We start from the raw sequence: 27283 nt of genomic DNA on the forward strand, positions 1-27283 counted from the left end.
TAATTCATGGTTGCGAATATTCAGACCTGATAATAGCCAATATTTGCTTTCGAATAGGCAGTTCAGGCTTGATAACATACAATTACGGATAAGGAATAGAAAATTCATGCTTCATTCTCGTTACTGTGTTTTCAAATTAAAATTATGACGAGACAAGACGAAGGTGTAAATGCATAATGTTATATTGTTTCTCACGGGTGTATAAAGTATAAGAACCTCAGGGTTGGAGATACACTCAAATGATGAGGATATAAACATTAGGTTTATTTTTATACTGAATCCTCTCACTGACATGGATATTAAATGTAACAGATCCTCTTTGTATTGACATGGATGGTAAGTGTAACAGATCCTCTTTTCATTGGCACGTATATTATTCATAATGGATCCTGTTAATGAGATAAACATTAGGTGTAACTGATTAAGTTAATAACATGGATATAGTGCTTGAAGATTCCTTTCATCGGGAATGTAAGTTTGCATTTGTGTTTCTTCCGTTTAAGAAATATATTTATCCCACTCTGTTTATTCCAAAGTCTCTTGATATCGAGTGGGTTCAGAATCTGATAACAATATTTTTAAAGATTTATTTAATCAAGGGTCTCCAATTTCATAGTACTATATCCCTCGAGATAGTGAAACTGAAAAATTGTCAAACGACATACAAATCATTTCAAGATAATGTACATATACATTTTGGAAACACCAAGCGAAATTATGTTTAGTTGCGTTTCGACGTTTCAGTTTGTATTGATATGTGAGAAACCCTTTTTTCTATGTTAAAATGAAGGCTCTATTCAGCATCATTTATACAAGGGAACAGTATCAGTAGTTACTTCGGGTGGACTCTGCTACATGGTATGGGGAAGACATAACGACTCGCATGCATAGCATTTGTGTTGCTATCTCTCTTAGACTTATATCCAGACCACCACCCATTCTCCTTTCTTTTTTCTTTATCAGTTAAGAAAAATAATTTAGGAGACAATAAAACCTCTGATCTTAACATTGTACAACATATTCTGATCAGGGGCCATTAATAGGATGGTATGTTTGCTTTTTTGTTTCCCCAAAAGGTGTAGTTATTGATTTTTTTCTTTATTACATGGTATGACTGATTTCACTAACATAAATCAAGTCACTCTACCTATTGCGGTACATATAAAATTAATTAAGGTAAATCAGTTATGCATTGATGATCATTTAGGTTTCATAATAAATCATTATCATGACATAGAATAAAACTACCTAAATATCGTGAAGAAATCTACATATACTTTCTAAAGTTTCACTTTTGCACAGAGACTTCATCTTTTACAAAAATGTGGTATTGTCAAACACAACTTTCATCACCAAATGATGTTAGGAAGATGTTTTGACGATATTGAATCGTAAATCCTCGTTTCAAAGTTTTGATTTAATTCGGATCTGGTCATAGATTTCATGCGTGAGTTGACAATAGTTTGTCCTAAAATCGTCTCTATAATAAAGCGGGTCTGCAACCAACGATGAGTCGTATCCTTCCTTTACAAATTGTACCTTCGTTTGTTTGAATGTCCCAGTTATCTTCATGTCTTTGGGAAACCGAAGAAAAAGGGGCTGAAAATATTAGGGAAGATTGTCTGAGCAATATTTGTAAATATCTTCAAGAATTTCCGAATGTTTCACACCTGCACGTAAATGCAGTGCAGCCATGCCAGCCCGGCCTTCAGTACCTGTAATAGTACGTATCAATATCTAGAGAATGTCACCCATTTCTTGACAGATGAACCTTTTCTAAGTAACCAAGCACGCGTGTAATGAAATATATATACCCATCTGCACCTTCCTATACATGCATACGTGTAAACTACAGATGAACATTTCTATGTGAGAAATAATTTGTGGCGTTTCTAACAGGTATGTCTTTAACTGATGAATGAAATGTGTGTCATCATGATAATAACCGCGCTAACAATTAGATGATGATGACGCTGCTGTCATTAGTAATGTTAATGATACAGGCAATACTGATGATAATGAAGGCTCAGGCACTACTAACGATTACAAATCTAAGACAAATAAGTCTGACCCGGAATCTGCACACCATACACATTGGCATCATGTATAAAATCCAATTCGGTCAGGACATTGGCTACCTCAGACGTTGACACGTTTTCTCCTTTCCACCTGAGTAAGAAAGCATAATATTCATAAAAGTTATATCACTATCAATCGTATTATTACTATTATTATCTTGACAATGTTTCTTCATTATAGTTTCATGTTGTTGCATGGGATGTAACTCGTCCGCTGTTTTTCGTTTAGCGAATAGCACTCCTGTATATTGACACGTAATGATTGTTTTAGCGCTACGGATACTTATCAAATTGAGGTTTTGTCTCAAAAATATAAAATTTAAAATAAAGAAACAAAGAAACAAAACTATACTAAAGCATTGGCAGTAAAAACACTATCAGATGGTCAAACCTTAGAAAGCCAAGGTGCATAATGATTTTAGAACCAAGTTATTTTCACCAAATATATATCTAGGGATAATTTCAGCGGCCGAAAAAATATAAATAATTCCACACTTCAAACAATGTTAATAGACACTCTAGATGGCGTACATAAAAAACATGATTGGCCTAATAAATGTTTCCTTACCTGTAGAACTTTACAATGTCTTTAAAAGATTGTTGTTAATGAAGTGTTTTAAATCAAACCCAACGGTAATGTTATACTGTCCCTATTCAAAAACAATCATTACCAATCCATAGCGTGAAATTTTAACAAAATACAACAATGCACATCATGATCCCATTCAAGTTTGATTTAAATGTATTTTTAAAACGATGATGGACATGATTTAAATTTTAATTAAAAACTGTTGCCTGCTCAATATCTGGACATGGTGCAATTGATGCTTACCACATTTAATATAGTGAGTAACATTATGAATATAATACCAGTAGGGATACAGTCCTATAAATCTGGTTAATATGTGTTCATAATTATTCTTCACAATGTATTACAGAGAGGAAGGGATAAATTTGATTATGTTGCGTTAAGCAGTCTTTTCTTTTCAAATAAAGCCATGTTGACCAGTTTATTCCATTCATATGCTGGGGAAGCTGGTTGAGTTATGAAGCTTAACAGGAGAGCTCTAAGCTACTACGTCTGAGGTAAATTCCAACTATTCGGAACAAAATCAGAATGTATAGAACTGGTGCCATCAAAATACACGTGAAGACATTTGAGGAATATTTGTCTGGAGATGATGTTATTGGACAAGGTACAGAGTTTGCATAGGAAAATAAGTGTATGCTGATAACTTTCAGTGGTTATTTTTATAAGCCCTTGCATTGACTCAAACATATCTTCCCACATTCGATTCCTATAAAGTGCAGCAAACCGTTGACCTTCATTATGTCTCCCTTTCAAAGTATATCCGAAAATCGCAACCTTATAGTTAGGCTGGAGTGATGTCTCAAGTTTCTAAATAAACTGATGGATTTGCTTGAGATCAAGTTTAGGGTACCGGTTCCAGCATTTGCTAGACAAGAAAAAGCTTTGCGATGCTTTTCAGCAAACGTTGCGGGTGCGAATTTAGGGTCGACGTGATCTATGAAGTATACGTAGGTGAGTGATAAGGTCCGTTTCATGATTTATTTCTTCACCAAGTGATAAGGGGAGTTTATAATTTGAAGTTCTTCCCAAAACATGATATCATATAACATTGCAGAAAATATTATGTTGTTCCGTTTGCAGATATTCGAGAATAATCTCTGGCATGTTACCTAAGTTGTTTGAAGAATGTACTAGGCATGCGAGGTTAGCAGCAACCTAAACGTCCAATTTTAAGCCTTATTTTGTGTTTTACTATCTGCCGTAAATATCATATACAAAAGGGAGGGTAGTAGCACTCCTTAATAACTCCTTACTTGTCATCGAAGCGTCGATACTAGTATTTGTTAACCATGGCTACATCCATTTCTAACTACCTACCTACCTGCCTCGCTGCCTTCCTACCTGCCTGCATACATACATACATACATACATACATACATACATGCATGCATGCATGCATGCCTGCATACATACATACATACATACATACATACATACATACATACATACATACATACATACATGCATGCATACATACATATGTAATCTTACCTCTTTTGACTTGCTTGCAGTGACCATCCTTGTCTCTGACTGGATCTCCAGTGATAGGATCTACATCGATAATGTATTTTGGAACCAAGTCAAACCTGTTCTATTACAAATAGAGTAAATATTAAATGAAAGATTGATTTATATGCATGGAAAAACATGTACTTCTTTAAAATATAAATATTAGTATTGCATTTTAACTTAACAAGGAACAAGTATCTCCATTACTAAAATGTTAGACTTCAGTGTTCGTAATGATTTTGAATATTCCCAGAATGTAAAGATCTTTCAACAATTTTACATCACGTTTTGCAAAGCAATCGTGTCACATGTTGTTTTCTTTCTGTGAATATTCTTACCTTCTTTATCCGGCGCACTCCATCATAGTCATGATCACATAGACGATTGATGTATTGTATAGTTCTGATCACAGTCTAAATCTGGTCATGATTTCGAGGAGCTCTACATTTCACAAAACATCATACTTCATATGACTATGCCCTATTTACAAATGTTGTAGCGGCCCTCTCACACTGAGTACAAACGAAAAGGAGCCAGCAGATACATGCTTAAATAGTGCAGTACATGCCACTGCCATAATGCAAACTTTAAGAATACAGTAGCCATTTCTAAATTGATTTCCTTTTATGTTGAAAAAGGAAAATATAAAACACAATTGCGAAATCGAAAAAGACAGTAATGATCATGATAATGATGAAGGGGAGGAGGAAGAGGATGACAACAATGATAATGTTGATCATAGATTTACGCAAATGAATAAACTGATAGTGAGCAGGAACCAACCAGAATTGGGGAAATTCTCCCACAAGAGCAACTCGATTGGACATGTTCACAGTGGACGTCATTCCTTCGGTAGACCCAAATGTCTCATATATCCTCGGGACCCTAAACCGCGTCTGGAACTTCTCCCATATATCCTGACGGAGCCCGTTTCCCATGACTGCCTTCACCTTATGCACGCCATCTAGTGGATGCTGATTGAATATATCAAGCTAAAATATGTCGTGAATTACTACGATTTACGGTGTTTTACTCTCATAACTACTAATCAAACAGTCGCTAGAAGGGAGATGTCCATGAGCATTGTCTTTAAAACTGATAAATAAAAATGTTTATTTATTAAAGGATAGTACTATTTATTATGAAAGTACTACTTGATCGCCACCCAAATTTATTTTCCAGTTGCGTCATAGGCCTGCCCAGAATAGACGGCATTAAGAATCGTAGATATCTCTCTAGCCTTGACGCCATAGACTCAGCGTGGTTGCGGCTTTGACATGATCCTATACCATACAATGGAGCAAATAAAACTATTGCCAAAGGCAAAATGATGACTGCAGTTAACAATCTACTAGCGTAGTAGAGCTGGTTTTTTTTCAGGACGTTTGGCTAATGATAAAGTTATTATTAATCCTATATCAGGCAAATTCATATTTATCCTGTATCAGGTAAAATTGTATTGTTACGTTTATGCTAAATGTGCTTGAAAGATAATACAAGATTCTCGGAGTGGCCGAGTGGTCTAAAGCGCTCTTCGTTACGGATCACTGCCATCTCACCTCTGTCTGCGTGGGTTCGAGTCTCGGATTCGGCTAATGTGGATATGTGAGAAGGCTTGCCAGTAGCTTCTAGTGGGTCGGTGGTTCTTTCCTGGGTTTTCCCGGGTTCTTCCTCCACCATTAATACTGGCCGCCATGTAAAGCCTATTGTGTGCTGAAAAATGGCGTTAAACCCTACAACAACAACAACAACAAGATTCTCGGAGTAATTCGTTTTCCAAATAAGGCTTGCTATGCCATATATTGATATTTTCCGATACTTTATTGTATACCATATTTCGTACGATGTATTCCCGTTTCTCATTATAAGGCATCAATGTCCTCATGCGGCACACACAAAACTGAAGCTGAAAACGGAAGTAGTTATCAGTTGAACTAATATGAATGATTTAAAAGTAAATAATTGATACAGAAAGTAATCAATGGTTGCACATGTTTCATCAATGATACGTAGCAAGTCTTTTATTAAATAAGAATACTATTTAAGTTCTTCAAGTATCTGTAGGAAACATGTTTAAACGTTTTGATATTAGGTTGAAAAAGAATTGGGTGTAAATCACATTATACTGGTCAGTTCAAACATATAGGGTCATGTGAGTATCCCGTCCAAGAAGTAGGGCTGTTAATATTAGTACTAGTATCAGTCTACGAAAAACACGGTGAGAACTGCATCGCCTCTCTAACTATTAAAAAACGCATGTATTGTGTCTCGGCCAGCAGAGACTGTATCTGCATTCAGGTACTTTAGACACAAGTCTGGGAAAGTTAGCCTTGTGCCTTCCAGCGGATGGCGTAAAGCAGGGACGGATACATTATCATCTTATGCTGAAAGTAAGTGTTGACATCATTCAGGTCATAGAGGAATAAGGTCGAACCAATCATGTAATCGTGTTTGGAAGTTAAATTGACCCAGCAACACTAATATACATTGATATAAATTTTAGTTATATTTACCACTGAGATGTGTTATGGAATGTTCCGCTTTCATTATGAATTTATTTAAGTACATCTCTCCAACTGCAGCCCTAGTTTGGTCAACCATCGCATAACCACTAATGACTCCGGCTATCATCAACATGCCCGCTTTTTCAGATGCGAGTAAAAAAACTTGGGTTTATAATTTCGACATGACATCATCACTGGCATACAATAAATGAAATATCGCTACCTGATTCATTCGAGTAGTATGTGAATGACTCACTTTTTATCGCTTTATACTTTTGTCTTTGATAACAAATACAATTCTTCTATCCATCAATCTTTTTAATCTGTTTTAAAACAAGATATTTATAACTAATAGCATGTTAAAATGTATTCCAAAGATTTGCCAAGAGTCATGTTCAGAAATTATATAATAGTGAAATTAGACACTTGTAAGGCAAGATAAAATATAAGAACAGAGTAAACCAAATATGTTCACGTACCGAAAGCGTCGTCAATCCTTTTGTAGCTTGTATTTATAACTTTTTAATTCTCTGAAACAGTCTTCCCAAAATAGTACGATTTTTGGCCAACAAACATATGTTGTGATATACCATCAAAGGTTCTAATAAAACGATAAGTCCTAGGGGGAAAAACACTCGACGACAAAAGCTGTTCATATAAATGTATATATGTATTTATGTTTTTGAGGGTGACCCATTCTCCAATGGTACATCTCATTTCTTTATTCCTTTGTAATTTCACTCTTACAACAACGATTGCTTTTGGTCATTTTAGTTCAAGTAACATTTAAATATCCTTTGCCTGTTTCATGTGTGCATGGAATATGCGTTTTGGTTAACACTGTTCTTAATCATATATTGTTTACGGCAAAAACAGAGGAAGACAAGCAATGAAATACGTTTGATTTTCGTATTTTGCTATTGTTTCAACATTGCAATAAAAAAAAATCGATGGAATCGTTCAGTTTTAATAAGCTGAACTTAATGGTCATCTAATTAATTTAAGGTCAATTAAATTGTGAGATAAAAGCAATCACATTGCAGTTCAAAGTGACCATTATTTATATATAGGTTTTCGTTTCTTGAACGCAATCAAAAAAGCCGAAGACGTTCCGACTGTCCTATCAAAATAGGCATCCGGATCTATCTCGACTGTTTCTGCTAGACATACGTTTTGCAGCAATGGGTGTCAAATCATTCAATTACAATAATGTATACATTTTATTCCCGGGAATTTGTCGGCAGAAAGAAAACCAAAATCAAATATGCAATCGGGTTGCTTCTATGATTGGCTGAGAAGTTACGAATCAAAATGAATAGTTCACTCAGTCGTAACTTTGCAGTAAATTCTTGCAGTGTAAACAGCCGAAGTAGTTTGAATTGTACATATCGACATATATTGGATAATTCTGTTGGATTCGCATCAAACGTGCGAGTGATCAAATAGGTTGCGGCCACTTATTATCCGAATCACGAGTACTGGATATCATCACAGCAAAAATATGTTAGTCAAAACGACCTATTCTCCTTCCGATGCGGATCAAATAAGCACGATTATATACATGAGACTCAGAGGTAATAATTGTGATACTTCCCTTATTGGTAATGTTTTAGTAGAGATGTGAAAAATAAAACATTTGAGCTATCATTGAAATACCCTTACTTTAGTGCAATACTTCAAACATGAACAGAAAAATGTATAATTAATAGCCATGAAGTTTCGATAGCCTCAAAATATTTGCATACGTTGCTACTGGTGACGATACGCCATAGAGTCTATATGTCGTTAGCTAGACTTTCGTTATATAATATCAACCATAAACTTCAAAGTTCAAAATGGTCACTTTCTGCAGTAACCGGAACGTCCTCTGCCAGAAACATTGCATGTTAGAGTAACCATCAAAGGTACAAATTACCCTCCAGCCCGAGGGTGTTATTAAGTACTAATAGCCCCATAATGTCACAATGAATAGATGATGTCTCAGTAATAATTCAAGCAATATAACCCAACTGATTTATTCTATGTGTTCATAACCAAGTTGAAGGGATAACATTACAAATTAAATGTGATGATATTAAGTTTATTGTTCAAATGTCGTTGAATGTCATTTACAAGACATATCGTGTTATGATAGTCCGTCCTTCGCACATCTAATGGGCTGTTAGGAAGCCTAAAAGTTAATAATTTGAGAATGATCACTAAGCTTACCCTCGAGTCTCTTTCAGAGGGTTACATTTGTTCGACTTTCATTGGAAAGAGAAGAACGTATTTTGAGCGATATTGACATCTGAAATATGCTTACTAGAATACGACACAAACTGATAACGCTGGTCCAATAAGAGCTATCTATCATTTACATGTGGCTGGCGAACAGTTCTACGATGAGGCAACTGGTACATCACAAAGTTACGTGTGACGTCACGTCTTGAGGTGGTCCTTTTTTGGATTTCTAATATAAAAGGTAAATTTCCAGGAACATATGCATTATTTTTATTCATATTTTTCATCTTTAAAGAATTCATGACTTTTCTTATGAAGTATTGCTGTTGTGCTCACTTATCATAGCCATAAATCGGTGATATGTATTCCTGACATATAACAAAACAGAGGGTGTTCAGTTAGCCACACTGGTATAAAATCTACGCTTGTCATACAATCATGTCTAGTGAGAATTTCGGTCACAGAAAAGAACAAAAAACTTTAAGGTGTTCTGAATGGTCATACCCTTTGTCTTCTAGTTGGAACGCTCTCGGCATTAACCGTCGCAAGTTATTAAAATATATCATACTTAAATAGTATATATTTTTATCTGCCCTGAAACCTTGCCTCTTTTACATGATGAAAACAATACCGACATAATATAATTAGGTCTTTTAAAACTGGAATGTATCTTGTATGTTTTGCATTCAACATTTGTAGAAGTAACATTATAGGATTAAATGCCAATGGTTGGGTATTTATCGATGTGTAAATTGTACCTAATTGCTCACAAACTAAAGTCCGAAGGACCTTATGTTAACTTATTACCTTTAACTTTATATTAAGTATTTAATCCTTATGATTCCAATGTACTTCCTTTCTAACATCAGATCAGCAGATTTAATCAACACGAAATTCACTTTGATGGTCATCGTTTTTTTTTTCATTAGCCTCTTAACTGCAATATAATACATAGCCCAATCTTCGCTAGCCAGGATTTGTTAATCCTTTATACTATAATATGGCGTAGAATGTCATAGCGGGTCATGCCAGTGATATATTCGTACAATTATTATTTAAATATATAAAAAAACGGTTGTTGCGGTTAAACCAGGATAGTCCCTTTTTCGAAAATTATGCTTGCGTATGGCATGTGTTGTTATAACAACGCTGTTTTTACCTTTTTACGCATTTCGATCTTTCAAAAGCAAAATCGTAACCATTTTTAGTGAGATCCCTCATTTGACATATGACACTGACCTTTAATAATCGCTGCTGGAACATGTCGAGGTGAAATGCAATAATTTCCGAAGACTGACTTGTAATGCCTATCACATGCCTCCGTCAGCAAAAGGGATGAGTGGTGGAGTGAAGTAAGGTATGTGCAGTTAAATTGTTGTAACTTATAATGGTCCATTTGTATCCGTGGTTCGTACATTTTGATTGAGTGGATGGGTAGGTTTTCGTTGTCATTATTAGGGTGTAATGGATTGATATAGATAAAACTTTACATCAAATGACATGAAAACAGGGAACTAAAAGTAGTAGTCATAATTTATCGATGTGGAAAAACCCTCAGTTCAGTATCATGTGACAGTTTACATCTCATCAAGTTGTATAAAAAGCATTCAATTAATAAATATAAGATTTGCTAAGCATTGAATAATAATAGTGGAAGCATTTTATTGATGGTTGAATCGTCGTCGAATGTTATCTTGAAGAGGGTATTTTTTTCACTCATCTAGCTGGATATTTGTCAGCCAAAACCTTACCAATTTGATGACGACCAGTTTGGTTGCCTCTGATTCTCTTGAAGGCACTCTTTTCGTATCGAAGAGAGACATGTGACATAATTAAAAATTATGATGTTATAACCTACATGAATTTAGGCTATTAACGTATTTGATCTTTCAACTTTCTTAAGAACATAACTTTTATTTGTCGAAGGTGTGAGCTTGGATAATTAGTTGTCATAATTCGTTAACTTTCCTTAGTAAAATCTCAAATTACCGTCACTGCATAGCGATTTAAGCCTACGTCTGCCTGGAAGCCTAAGCTAAACTTCCTCCTGTGACCATCAAACTACTCAAATTGAACACAGATATGCCAGAGAAAATGGCTTTATTGGGTAATAGTTTGGTCCATTGGATTTCTTTAAAACAATATTAAATATTTAAACCTATTTTTCAAGAAACCAACTACAAAATCATTACTAAAATAAGAAACCAATAAACTTTGAAAGTTGCAAGAAGGATTGTATGACCATTAATACATCAAAATTAAATATTTCCTACTATACAAATACATCATCAGTAGACGTTATCGCTCACTAGTAATGCAAGATAATTAAACAATTGCTGTCACAAGTTATCCACCGAGATACATTGATTTGGATAGACTTTTCTATAAAACTAAGACTTATAAGACCAAAGGCTAAGATATTTGTGCCTTGAATTGTTTTGCCAGTGTTCTATCTAACATTGTGAATAAAACATGAATGTTCGACCAGAAAGACATACGCTCTCATCAAGTAAAGACTATAACGATCACAATGAAGTAATTGAAACGTATTGTACCAAATCCGTGATATTTAAACCATTATCTTTAAAATGATTTTCATACTTTTGTATGTAATCGTACAAATTATTGTTACACTTTATTTCGATCTGGAACTTAAAAAGCCGTAAGTATAACTAAACAAGATGAGGTGGACAGACGTACGGAAAAACAACAAAGATAATAACATGGACACAGTGGAGTTATAAAGTAAATGCAACAAAAGGAAAACAAAAATTATCAGCTATCCTATCTGAGGCAATGCCAAAAGATAGCGAAACATTTCCCCAACATACTGGATATATGTAACGTCGTACTTTCGCACATCGTCCCAGAAACTATGTGCAGAGAATTTTCTACGCAGTACCATTGTGCCACCTGTAATTTATGTAAGTGGGAAAGATACATGTCGATAGATGGAGGACACTGCTTATAAACTCTATTACAACTATCTTTCCTTAGAATTAATTTTTATTTCCCTTTAATAAAAACGAGATATTCCTTATTAAAAATACACTAAAACAATTTTTGTAAATCATTTAGAAGAAAAGAACGACTTAAATGAAGTGGTTTCTCTATGGAATATGCACTTTACTATTTTTATGCAACATAAATTAATGGCGATACTATTTCAGTATATCTAAATCGAAATATACGCGTTGAAGCACTTAACATGTCATTAAACACAAACAAAAATACTTGAAAAGGTCTAGTTTGCTTGATTTTCGGTATAGGAAGGTAATATTCTAAAGATCAGAATTTAAACGCCTTCTGTAAATCCATCTACCTATCGTTACGATTCCAATGAGGCAGAGTCCCCCCGCCATACTGTGATATAGAGGAGTGCTGGTGTACATAATATCGCTCTCCCGGAAGCCTGTGAGTAGGAGTATTATAGCATACGTGAGAACCTTGCTTTGGTGAACATTTACAGGATTTGGAAGCCCTGGAAAAAAATGATACGAGAAGTAAAATCCGATCTTGGTGGTCGACATTATTTTTATTGTAAAGATCATTTTCGTTTAATATATTCAGATCAACGATTCAAAACGATAAATATAGAAGAAAAGCAAAACACATAGTATCGGTTTGTTTAAGATGATTGTATACAGGTGAGGCAAGGTGGATGTGGAAGTATTAATTACTTTTGTATCAATTCATTGTGAAATGATTCAACATAGGTACATGATGGAATCGGATGACTATCCCACAACAGCCCTTGAACACAATGTATCAATGCCACTTTGGTATATTTTTATATCAATATAAATGATAGTACAATCTTCTGAAAAAGAATTATGTGGACACGTCTATACTTTAATGACATAATTAAGGAAGATTGCATTAGTTCGTATAAAAATGTAATAACAATATTAATTTCGCATGATTCAATGAATTTCTTGACACAGTACCATTATCTTGGAAAACACATTTAGATATCCTAGGAAATTTGAATTTTCACTACATGAACATATACGTCTTCTTAGTACAACTGCACTATTGACAACGCGCAGGATTCACACTTTAAGAAAGAAAAAAAAATTGTGTATTAAATGAAGACAAACTAGTTTCAAATGCACTTGCATATGGACAACTTACATATGTGCTACACAATCCATAATGCGTGAAATACATGTATGTACATGGAAAATCCACGAATGTGAGTAATATAAAAATGGGTATTTTGGTTCTTTATCTCCGTCTGGGTCCCTTAAATCCTGTCTTCGCCTCTACTTCCATGACATAATTAGCCCATACGTGAGCTCTAACGAGGGTTTGACAACACCACTTTAAAGCACATATTCATAAATAAGTAGACCAATATTGTTATGATGCTTAAAATCCGCTGCCAGTTGATCTAACAACTCGTCAGTACATTCCGCAACCTCATCACCGCGATCAGATTCTATTACTTTTGTGATAAAATCTAATCTTAAACACAAACACTAATGATGGCTAAGTACCAGTCTGCATAAATGTTGAGTGATTCGAACTGAATTTCATCTGCGGCGACTAATAATTTTGATACTGTATGTGTGAAAAAATCTATAACATGACAAGATCTGTCACAATTTACATGACCAAATATTTCAATATGTGATATATGTGACAAGTTTCTAAGATACCCCTAGTTATTTATCATTATTACCATTCTAACCCGTCCACCTTTACGTCCGGTTATAATAAACAAGTATGATCCGCACTCGCTCATATTTAAAATGTAAGTTTTAAGTCTATCAAAGCCATTTTAAAGAGAACTTAAAATAAGTTGGCCGTTTCCTAAGGTTAGTAAGTTAGTGTGTTCCTCTCCTTCCTTGATTAACATTTCTGCAGTTACTTTTCATGAACCTACTATGCGAGGTTGTGTGTGCACTTGATCAAATTCTTCTTGCACGTATTGTCTTGTTGCAATGTATGCTGTATCAACATAATCAACACAATTTGTCATAAACTCAACCGACACGACTCTGTCTCTAGTTACGGTTTCAGTATGATAACCGCAAGCCACCGCATCCAATCAAAGTTAGGTTGTTCAAATATGAACGCTGTTCCTACATAATCGAGACAAGGGAAATACACAACATGAAAGGATTGATAAATGAACAAATCTCCACTGTCAGTCCATGTTTGCGCAAATACATTTCACTAAAATAAACGTGTAATAGCTTCCCATTCGATATTAAACTTAAAAAGTATCCTTTTTAGGTCAATGGTGCCCACTATTTTCGACCAATGTACAATGCACCACTGTTACACGCTATTGGTAATTGGCATTACATACTTAGGGAGGCATCTCGTGAAATTCAATAGATGTCGCTAGGACAAAGCATTAAAATGTATGTTCGATACGCCAAGGTGTAGATAGGATTATGATATCGGAACCTTGGCATGCGGAAATATCCTATGTCTCTGATTCCACTGTTGTCACTGAACTCAATCAAATTCTTTATCACAATGTTGCCTTTCAACTAGACAATAATAACTTGAATGTCTACATCAGACGTTCTCAGTTTACTACTTTGACCTTCAAAAATCACAAGCTCGCATGGATTGAAACCAGCAGCAACACGATTAGTAAACTCCGACACATCCGCTTTGGTGGCAAATCGGCTCAGATCTACATCAGCACGTGTCGTGAAGCTGAAGAACTTGCGTAAATATCATTAAAAATGGTATATAATATTAAACATACTTTAATTTGATACCGATAAGTGTTTGTGGTGTTGGTGAACGCTCCAAAGCTTCAACAACAAGACATATTTATTTATGAATCGTGTTTCAATGCTTGCCCAGCCATTTAACAATGATCATCATCAGCAACGTGCACAACCTGCAGTCCAAAGGGGAACGGTATCAGTAGACAGTTGCGCACAACGTGTGACATGGTCTGTACAACATCATAGCTACAGGAAGAGTCAGTGTAAGACCCCATCAGACAAGGATGACTGCACACCGACCCTGTCCTGTCCGGAAACGGTTTAGCGTGGTCCACATAGGTCGTGGAAGGTTGACCCCAGGAGGGCATACAGATAGCTCTGCTACGAGGGAGTGGTTTACAACATCTGTTGAAGACCACACATCACTCCATGACGGAATAGCTTTCATATCCTCTTTTAACGGACCTAACCAGATTGGATGTCTCGAAGTCAAGCGGACTGCTGGATATGAGGGGACGACCACATTTAGGTCCATCCAACCGTGTTTGTACTTGCATAATCATGTAAGACACCGGTCTTTTTTATTGTACATGGATAAAAAACTAACTTCAACCAGTGGTGCGAGTCGATAAAAAAAACACACAGTATTTTGAAGTATTATCAATGATGCGACCCAATGAGTACCAGATGCTGTTACCGAATCCAGGTATTCGAAGATCTTTGATCGAGGATATTCGACAACTCGTGCCTGGTGGTAGAGTTTTTAAAATGTTTTTATTCCACCTCCTTCAATGTTTTCTCAACGCCGTTCCTGAGTTCCGACAGCCCTTAACGCCTTAGCATTTGCAACCGCTAGACACGCTGATGCCAATAACGCTAGAATACCTGCAACGAATGAATATATTTCACCAATCGTTTGCATTTGTGCCATTTTTGGCTTGGATAATTTTATTTTCACTGAGACGTTCTTGTATTTTCACTGAGATATTACTGTGTTTTCACTGAGATGTAATTGTGTTTGGCCACATTTAGCTGAGCAGTCTGTATTTGGATTTACACCTGAGCATTCCAGTCAAATGTGCTGGTGAAAGTTTAAGTCTGACCCGACTGCAGTCTTTTATTGCGTTGGTCACTTTATGCAAATTACGTTTCAGTAAGACCATCCTCACTTCGTGATAGGGCAGTATTATCTAAATAAGTAACAGGTTTAACTATGAATTCCACGACTTTTCCACAGGTGCATCGCTCACCCTCATTCAACCACTAGCACCCTCCATCAACAGTATCGTGTCAGAAACTATTGCAGCATAGTACCTGCAATAAACATCAGCAGCACAATCTCGTGCATGCGAATATATGTCGATAAATGATTGCCTAAACAACTCCAGGTGGTCCAAAGAAACTAATAAATCGGGTACAGTGTCATGAGGTCATGCTAGGAAATCTGCAAACCAGTGTCGATGTTTCGATGACGGTCCAAGTATGACTTGAGATTTTAATATGTACGTTCATGGGATTGGTTTAATAGTTAAGCCGGATTCTTTAGATGATCCTTGACAACCATTTAACCGCAACGAAGCTTTGGTCACTTCTGAGTTGTCAAATGTAATTCTTCCTATGAATTTGGACATTGTAAGTTGAAACCTTATAAACGCATGTCTTGATGCAGTGAGACCATGTTGCGTGGTTATTTGCAAAGTAAACTGTTTCTAAGTTTACTAAGTTGGTGGGTGCGCATCTGTGGTATGTGCGAGAAATGACAAAGTTGGGGGGTGTTGATACTTGACTGAATGCGCCATAGCAAACACGATTTTGCAGACAGTGAAGGGGATCACGCAAGCATCCACAATGTTAATGTTTCTACCGTCAGAAGCATACGCGCTACGCCAAACTGGATCGTAGGAGTTAGTTTTGCGGGTTAGTTTGACTGTGTGAATGTGGCTCCAAAAATAACCTTGCGATCATTTCTGCAAAACCCAAATAAGTGACTGAGAATTGGGCATCAAAATCGTGATAAGACTTCACGAATTTCTCTTTTGCGCTGAGCAAATCCATCTTTAAAAGTGCCGTTAATGCTCACAACTTCAGATTGCACATCTCTATCAGAATCCGCGTTATCAGATGTGTCCTTGATACAAATCACTGTTGCGCCAGCTGTTCTTGTGTAATCGTCACTGTATCTGACGAGTCCAATAATTGGTTTTGACAGTTTAACATTATCCAGAATTGATTGAACGTCCTATATCGATGGAATACCATGTTCTGTTAAACAACGCCATGATGCCATTGTTTATAAATTGATCTGTGGTATTGGCAGGATGGTCGTTCTGTACCAGATCTCCTTTATCTTCCAAAAAACTAGACATGTCTATTACTAATTATATACATAGCCGATTGGTATCCTTGGCGAGATAAGAGTAATACTGAAAATCTCTCTGGCTTCAATCCACTAACATGGGCATGCCCAAATCAAATGCTTGATTAAATACATCTTTGAACTGGCCCATAATGAGAATTTAGTTTTGAATTAATGTTTTTGGATTTTCTTTAGAACCATTTACTGTCCAAACAACACCCATTGCCAGATTTGTAATTATTGTATCTGACAATCTCTGCTGAGCTGCCTCTATATTGACCTTACTAACTGTAGGCATGATTGATAATATCGATGGTAATGTAATTTGTTTTCATGGTGCTCTTCTTACTAATCCATCTCGAATTAATTGAACTGCCTGAAATTCCCAGTTGTCTTAAATGATCTAAAGTATCACCTTTGATACTATCAACGACTCGCTCTTTAACTACTTTATCGATGTAGGAAGCGCGTCATGATAAAGAAGTGGGCCATTTTGGAGCACCTGCAAATAATCCACGAACGATGTCACATAGCCATGTTCGATAGTATGTCACGTACACAGGTTTTCTCGAATTAACTCAGGAAACGGGTTTCACGCGTCCATACACGCCAATCATTTTTATAATAATAATAATAAAAAGAATTATTATTGTTATTATTATTATTATTATTATTATTATTATTAATATTATTATTATTATTATTAAATATCAGGTCTATCTAATGTACAGTTTTATCTTTGATGTTTCTCTGCCCAGATCAATCGCGTGCTCGATTTGATCTACAAGGGAAAAACGAATATATGTCCGTCGGTTATTATATCATGGAGGATACATAAGTTTTGCGAACGTGATTGACATTATATCACCTCGTTCAACGGTTGGCGAAAACCCAAACAGAATATAACCTTGAACAACGACAGCATCACTAGTTAAAATGACTTAAACAGATGCTGATCATATGTCAGTGAGAAATTCCAGCTCAACTGTGGTGTTTGGACAGCAATGCATCGTAATCCATACTTGTTGACGAGAAATTAGGGGCGAGATCGAGCTTGTATACGTACATGGTTGTAACACGAAATTTCTCAAACACATAAGCGAGCAACAACACGTCGGTGCGCAGATCCAGATCGTTATAATCTCATAGAGGTGTCGACATTCAAATGTAGACCAAACGGTCGTTGCATGTTTGTAATTTGTTTCCTAAATACCTTCAAGTGACAAAGGTTAATAAAACACTCAGATCGGTTGCAAATGAGTTCATCAAATTTATTTCAGTCTCTCATGTAGTCTTAAGGATACACACCTTTTATCTTTATCAAATCAGCGTTGAATTGATAGTATCGACGAGTGATTATTGTCTAACTTGTCTACGCAAAAATTTATAACTGTAATGAATCGAAATGATCTAGCCTACATGTCACGTACTTGTCAATGTGCTGTGGATCACACCTATTGCTGATTTCGATGAAGTGGCTACTGCTTGCTTTATTAAATGACCATCGTACCTACGCAAGTTATGAAGCACTACAGTGATTTTTGTTTTGTTGGGGTAAATTCTCATCTTTAAATTGAAACTGTTGTGTGCGGCACCATTGATGTGACCGTGACCATGAACCTTGGAACCAGGGCTTTGCTCTTCGCTGGAAGTAATAGTTTCTATACAAATTAACCATCGAATGACTGTGGAAAACTCGCGTATATTTTCAAACGTCATACTTATGTCTTCTAGTGAATAGATCTGCTGTTGAATCCATACTGCGGTAACTTCGATCAATTTAAGAAACACATCGTCTGTGTCTTGAGTAATCTGAGCACGATAACGGACTGTTTGTTCTATTTGCTCATCACATCGAACCACTATATAACAGAACCCGCATGAGATTTGTTTAGCGACTTGCACCGATTGATTGATAGTATCAGTCAGATCATTCTTCTGAAAGACTGAGGCATTGAAAATCCGCGTTTGATAATATACGTGATTTTTATATTTCGTTACACCAATGTACATCCTTTGACAATACTTTTACAAGGATCTGGCATGATTATTTGATGTGGTATTTCGCTAATAAAAACAGAGTTAAAGTCATGACTGGTGGGGGTTGTTAGATTTTAAACACATGCATTCATCGTCTGCAAGGATACTTTTATCCTTGTACTGATTGTGTCGGTTAAGCAGTGAAGCAAGATTATTTATTCGTAGTGCGATATTGATTATGATTCTTCTTTCATTTCATTCACCAACTACAAATCAATCTGAATTTGTTTATTCTGCCCGATGATGGACAAAGCAAGCGGCTTAAAGTCTTTATCATAAGCGAACACATCAACAGCGATATATGGATTAAGTGTTTTGAATTTGTTCAGTGTGGTTTCGGTACCATGAACGGGAAATGCAATATCATCAAAGGTGAGTTCCCCCAAGTGTTGTCGGTATTTTCGGGAAAGGTCTTTATTTTCGCTATCGGGATAAAAAATTATATGTTTATAACTAACGAGAGCGTTTTATCTAACTGAAGGAAACACTTCTACATTTCAGCTGATCCGTCGCCGTTTGTTTTTATTTCCTCCTCCACATCATGTTGTATACGGATTTTGAGGGTATGCTGATAGCGAGCCTCACATAGTCCATTACGCGACTTTATGTTAACTGGAATATTAAAATTATGCTTTCTTGGCAAACATAGATCGTTATTGTTGACATCATCAAGTTTATCTGCAAACGCTAAAAAAGTATATTTCAACCAGCCGTCAGCCAAGATAAGCTCAAATTATCCATCATGACAGAGTACTTCCCGAACTTCAATACAGACTTTGTGCGCTGGAATCCAATAACATCAAATGTCTTAGAGCGCTCATAACATTCCTCAGTTTTAATGATACGTTATTAAAATACTTATAAAGTCTCATTTGGTGTGTTTTGTTCTTGTAAACTAGTTTTTTTCCATAGATGTTAAAAACGTTAAAGTTAAAATAAAAAACGTAAAAAAACGCATTTTTTTTCTGAATAAATAAAAAACGAAAAAAAGTTCCAGTAATTTTTAGGCAACACAAAACACAATATTTTACTTCCAAACAAGGGACTGCAAACGGTTAAACACAGCGTCATCTTCCAATGTATACACGCCTGGCCTACACTACCAGATATCAGCACTATGTTGTAGCATGTTTACGTAAAGTATCCTAGGCTAGCATCATAGATTCATTATTGATCGATATTTATTATCTAGAGTATGACAGAGGACCGCCTGTATGGCCGATGATAAAAAAAATGGAAGTGCAAAATATAAAAAAACGGAAAAGAAATAAAAAACGTAAAAAAAAAACGCTTTTTCTGAGGTAAAATAAAAAACGATAAAACGTTTTTATCATCTATGATTACTGGCCACCAAATGTTTGCAAACATCAACCATATTTTTAAGTTGGTTTCAGCGGCCACAACATTACTGGTACTTGGATCCCTGATTGAATATCATAAAACTCTCTAAATACTTTTGTAGTTTTTGTAATGAAGCCGAAGAGACACTGCTTCATTTATTGTTTGTATTTAGTTTCGTTAAAACAGTGATTTTATTGTCACTATGGTAAATATAATATTGAGTTAACTTTAGCAGAATATGTGATATTATTTCGATCTAGAAATTTATCATAACTAGAAATCGTTAGCCTATGCTTATAAATCATAAATGGTACAAATATTCTTACATAATTAAAACTTGCATTCTAAGTATTGCAGCATGCATAGAACAAATCAAATTTGATAAACATCCAAAATTGTATTCGACATGCTAGTACTCATAGGAACAGAAAGACAAACAAGAGAACGATGAGAAAACATTTAAGCAGCAATGAAAGCTATACCATAATTACATCTGTGTGTATGCATATTTATACATGTATACACTATGTTAAAAACTTACCAAGATACTTTGTATTTGTATATGTCTATAACATGACCAAATATAAAATTTATACTTATTGTTGAAATATATCAAATAAGTTTTGCTTACATCAAGAAGGAATTTACTTTTTAAAAATACACTTTTTATTTTGCTTTTAGTATTGGTAGAATGTAAAATAGCAAAATGATCCTGAAATAGGTTTAAAAAAGACATGTCTCTTATACACAAGTCCAATATTGTAGACGTAGAGCGGTTTGTCGCAAAGAAAGTTAATGGCAGTCAATGTAGAAACAGATTGACATATTTATCGCAAAAGTAGCCTCAGATTGAGAACTTTTCATATCTATTAATCTAAAGATGCTGGGAAACCGTCGTAATTCAGTTGGTACAGCGTTGTACTCGTAAGAGAAACGTCTTAAGGTTCGGTACCCGCCCATATCAAACCGTGACGGCTGCCTCGATGTGTCCATGGGAAATGCATGTAGTTCCCGTTTTATCGAGGTGATACAGCCAATTATGTGCTAACCGTGCCTCTGTAGTCAAGCAAACAAGCGCTCTATGGTTGATAGAAAAGCGTAGCATCCTATACTGAAAACCGACTTTAATGGCTTGACTTTAAGTATGCCTGTTGTCCCAGATGTAAAGATGAAGCAACTGGTCGTTTCATATGTAACGCCCTCTCGAGCCGACTTTGAAACTTGTACTGGCAAGGCTGCCAATAGCAAGTCTTCCCATGGAAGGTAGTTTCCACTATACTTGATATCCCTCCCCTGCACATACACTGGAGTCTCAGAAATTTCGTTTCTAATTTCATCAATCGCGTGGAATATTTCTACATCTATAAAGAATACGTCTAAGTGAAATTAGGATCTTGTAAACAACTTATTGTATCTAGGCTAAGGTATGATAAATAACATTGGAACTGCTCACAGTTCTGAAGTTTGATGTAAGTTTTTTGTATATGGTTGTCTACTTGAGATAATAATATGATGATGATTGAAGTAACTATGCAAGATGAGAGTTATTACCGCCAACGATTATATGTTTGTCAATAATATTCAATTTATACCAAATGGTAGCTGCCTGTGAAAGAGAAACGATGCATACAGTTGTGTTAATATATGGTTTGGATCAGAATCTGCTTTAGCGGCAACGTAAAATAGCTTTATGAATTAAGCACGAAACTATAAGAAATGAGTACATCATAGTTACCTTTCCCGATAATCAAAACTTTGGCTTCACATGACTGGAGTGAATGAACTAATGCCTTCCTTTTAATGTTGTAGTTAATGTAGGCCACTCCTATTCCAAGCTTCTGCAGACCTGTCGTTTGATGCAAGAAGAGTTTTAATCATACTCTGTGATAATCAAAGGATGATGCGCTTTCAGTAAGAGTGCTCATTATTACATGTAAAATGAATCTAACACGGGTGTTTGACTGTCTAATGCAAACTAGAGCTGTAATACGTAACTTCGTGGGTTCTAACGTTCCAGCGGTGAATCCTAGCGCTTGAACAGGCAACATTTATGTAGCTAATATAGTTTTGTATAGTTCTTTATTGCACAGGAATATTTTGGATATGACATTTTAAATTCTGGTGATTTTGTATTCTTCGCCATGTTTTGTAATTTTACTTTTAACTCTTTTAGTTTTGAAACCAACTCTAATTCTGTACATGACGCGGTCGATAACAACAAGAAATATAAAACTATATATCAATATTGCTTCAAGCAATATCGTTTCGTCTTGTTCATATCTGTTTGCGGCACTTTTAATTCTCTTTCAGATATGCTACGTAATTACTTTTACACTAAGTCGTGGGTATTTCCCAATAACTTTTCCTTGATCGTTTCCTAAATTAAAACTCTGCTTAAACGTTCGTCTGTGTCATGTAATTTATTAGACTCACTGTATGCTGTTTTTATTCTTTAACAGTTGTAAGTATATTGTCTGTTGCGTTTTGTCTCTTTTCTTCTTGGCTCTTGTTTGATATTATCACTTTTTTCCTCAATAATTTGTCATCTTTGATAAGCCTTTCACCCCTCCGACTCTAAAACTGCCCACTATGGTATGGAATTATTTTATTACTTGACCTTATGTTCGTTTCAAACAAGTCCTTATTTTACCCTATTTTGCGAATCAAAAGAAGGATATTTTCAACATGGCCGTGGTATACGGTGTCCTCGTATATCGTGAATAAAGTAAGACGTAGTAGACAGCTATTGTAACAAATATACAACAACAATAAATTTGAAGATCAAAAATATAAATAAGTATATTTAAATGAGTGTTCTTGTAAATGTATTTGATGCGACATATGAGGATCAATGCGCATTTACTCGACTGAGTGGATAATGCTCTCACATTATAATGGTTTATACAGAGCAAGATGATGATGATATAATTGGCAATAAAGGCTATGCTATGCCGACGCGGGGAAAAAGTAACTCTTTTAATCTGAAGATAAGTTTTATAAAAAAAAACAGGTAAAAAGTTATCGCCGATGTACGTTAGAATCCGACAAATAAGGGATGGAAATACTCGAATTTAAGATATCCTTATCTGATCATAAACGCCATACCACCATTTAAAAAAATTCAATCAAAAACTAAAACTAAATATTGTTCGTAATTAGTATAATAGAATCCTTGCGATGCACATGATTTGAATGAAGTAAAAGTTTTGATAAAAATTGAAACATATCTAGGAACTCCTTACCAAAGCTGCTTCAAATATTTGTGTCACGTTTTGGAAACTTTATTCCAAGGTTAGATCTACAACAAAATAACATCAACTTAAAATTACCGACAACTGCCCAGGGTATATGTTCCACCATCCCTATTTATGCTTGTTTGCAAGGAAAATATATGACGAAAGTAATTCTTTTAGAAATCAGCGATACTATTATTATCATAACATAACATAAGAAAATGTTTTTAAATGCACTACATTTATAGGAGCATAATGTATATAGAGATGGAGTGTAACAAATAATTGTTAGAAACATTGGATAGCTATGTAAACGTGTTGATCGCATATTTAAGACACTGAACGAAGTAGGTAATTAGAAATTAAATTAATTTTAACGAGGAAGACGATTTCTCTAAGCAAACACTATATATCATTTTATATTTGTCAAATTATTGCGATATGCCTCATTTAATTCGTTTGGTTGAACGACTTACTCTGACAAACGCGAATTGCAGATAGTAGGAATTAATTTCCCTCTATCCTCTATGCTGTTAGAGTACAAACAACTGAGCAGACCAAATACTGGCTACCCATTCACATCATAATCAAACCACAACTTCTACTCACTATGCTACATTTCGTTGACTGGCTCCAGTCTTACATACATATCTGAAATGACTCGTGTGTACACCCCATCTAGAAACTTGTTCCCACTGTTAAACCAAAGTCATACATTCAATATTGTTTTGCGTACCAGGACAAATTTACATGGAGCGAATTGCCCAAAGATCGTAGACACAAGAACACTGATGTCATTAAAACTCGCCTGTTTCGACTACAAGACCAGACTAGACTTACTAATGTTTATTTCCTTAATTACTGTCAGTAGTTGATTGTTTTTCACTTTCGTGGTGTTTGTTTTTGTAATCTTGTGGCTGTATTTGTTTTGATATGTTATCTAATACTGATATGCGTTTAGAGCTTCTAAAGATTTTCTTTTCTTTTTCGTTTTAAACATAAAAAGTTGCAATGTTGGATAAGGGATACAAAACATTATCCGTGAAAACGAAGTTGTTTTTGATAACTAAAAATTACACGACTTTATTGACATTTTGTGAAATTTCATTGAATGATAAGTGTTATTAAATATTAATTTTGATAGAAATTACAGCCAAGTTCTGTCAGTAAATCTATGACAATGTCAGGACATTTGATGTTTTCCACTACAAAGTTAAAGAAACGAAAATGACAATGAACGCAATGGACAATCACATCATCGTTGGATTTGAAACTGATAATTGAATACGTGGAATATCCTAACTAAATTATTGTTAAAAAAAATTCCTGGCACCTAAACGTCAAAGTCAAAAGTCAAAATAATCCAAGAATTAAAATAAAAATATCGTTTTAATGACACAAACACTAAATCAGTGTATTATGATTAACGGGCAGAAAACTTTCATAGTACAGGTAACTCGGTCACCCTTCCTAATATCCTGGCATTGTTCCTATTCTTACGAATGTTTGCTGCAGGAAGCATACGAAATATAAAATACTGTACAGTTTATATGCCTATCATAAGACTTCTACCAGCGCAAATAGCTTGTGAAGAAAAACATGACATAGGGAATAAATACACATCAATAACAACTAATGCAATTATGTGAAATATTTCCGACGAAATTTGATACATCACATGGAATTATATATGAACAGCAAGACATTTGAAATCTTCCTGTTCAGTACCCACGAATTTAGTTCTAGTCTATTTTTAGAACATTTTTACTCTCTCATTTTTGTGATAATAGAAGAGTTATATTTATACATTTTTGGTTTGGGATTTAAAGGCAATTATTTATTCTTGAGAATTTGAGCTTATGGTGTGATTGTCTGTGTGTATTTCGGCAACAGTGCAAATGATTTGGTGATGATCTGGAAGTGAAATATGTGTTCCATGTTGCTTTGTTTACAGTCAAAATAATGCGGTGACCCTTTGATAAGAACTTCACAGTGAAGTCATCTTTTAAGGTAGTTCAGATTAACTTATGATTTATATTCATTGTCACACAGAGGAATATTTATTGCTGAGAAAAAAATGCAGATAATATATAGTAAAATTAATTGATTTTATCCTATACATTCACAAAGATATGGTATCTGTTATAGATGACACTCATTAATATTAGCAGCAATGTATTCCCACACCAAATACCAAGTTGAAATAGAAGATTTTTCTCAAAGCGTGGCAGCAAAAATATCTTTAAATTCTGTACCATCAAATACTAGTGATTGTATGATATGTACAGAAAAATGTAACATTCATTAGGTTATTTGTCATATTGTCATATATAGGGATCCTCAGACAAACACATGGAAGAAAAAGCATCTCCACAGACTGGCATTAATATTAAAGTTGAGATGTCTGAATATTCCAAAGGAGCTTGATGTATCCCATTTATGCCACAATAGTTTGTGTGTGAATGATGAGAACCTGATTCTAGAATCTCATTCCGTTAACAATAATAGGCAGTGCGGCAAAGTGTATGTGCATTGTATTGGGAATGGTGACTTTCTAGACAGCATGCCAAAGATAAAGTTGTAACATGGAATAATAAGATATCTAGATATGTCCTATCCACTCCCCCACATCCATATCGAATTATGTCTGGCATGGATGGATGGATGTGTTGAGTAAGAAGGAGAAAAAAAAGAGTGTGGTCTTTATTGTAGTAGACCATGCTGGTATGACAGTGCTGTCTTAAATACATTTCGTCCCTCCATTCATTCATTCATTCATTCATTCATTCATTCATTCATTCATATATTCATTCATTCATTCATTCATTCTCTCAGCTAGTAAATCATTTCATGTTATTTTATTTTAGACTCTTTTCAGATTTATTTGTTTTGCTTTGTAAGTTCTCTATTTATTTCTTCATATTCAGACGAAACTTTTTCGACCTCTCTATAGGTCTCATCAGACGGTAGTAAGTAACACAACTGCACATAACATGCGTTGTGTTACCTACGGATTTCGCCACTGCAGTTTTTCCTTCTGTACCCTGTGTTCTTCATGGTGTCTTTCAGTACTGTCATTTCGCACATGAAATTAAGATAATGTTTTCTATCTGTAGTGTCCAGTGGCTCCTGCTAAACCTGTGCATAGGAGTGATCGCCTTTGGAGTCTAGCAGTTCCTTCCAGTAGTCAGACTTCCTATAGCATTGCTGATACGGATGGGCCTGTATCATATTTCCTTGTCTTGCTAGAATACGTTGCATGGTTTGTGTACGCTTTTGATACAACGGTTGGTACGTGCAGTCTTTATCCATTGTATCCAGTGATCTCAGAGTCCTTGTTGAAAGTTTACCTTACAAGTGTGTCACTTTTGTTTTCAGTGATGATCCTAGTCTGTTATTGAGTCTTTGTATTGTTGAATGCACTCTTGCTTCAAAGTTTATGGAATGGTTCGCATATTTACCTAATGATACTGATGTATCTGTTCACATCCTCACATTTCAGTGTGCTTGTGTTCAGTCGCAGTCTTTCTACAACATCACAGGGAAATTTCATTTTCAGAACTTCTAGCAGGATATTGTTATCATTTTCTGTCATGTTTAGATGAGTGCCGTGATGAGGACCAAGATATGCTGATTGTATCCACCAACTGTTAGCACTTCGTCCCCCACAGACCTTTGAATAATGACGTCATTTTGAGCAGTCCCTTGAATAACAGC

General features: G+C 35.3%; 1 pseudogene; it reads right to left on the reverse strand.

Annotated features, from left to right (window-relative positions):
* Positions 1 to 1404: 1404 nt before the first annotated feature.
* On the reverse strand, positions 1405 to 26644 carry LOC149771861 (long-chain fatty acid transport protein 2-like; annotated as a pseudogene).
* Positions 26645 to 27283: the final 639 nt, after the last annotated feature.

This window comes from Sinohyriopsis cumingii, unplaced genomic scaffold, assembly GCF_028554795.1.
Source record: "Sinohyriopsis cumingii isolate HCF-2022 unplaced genomic scaffold, ASM2855479v2 utg001621l, whole genome shotgun sequence".
NCBI lineage: Eukaryota > Metazoa > Mollusca > Bivalvia > Unionida > Unionidae > Sinohyriopsis > Sinohyriopsis cumingii.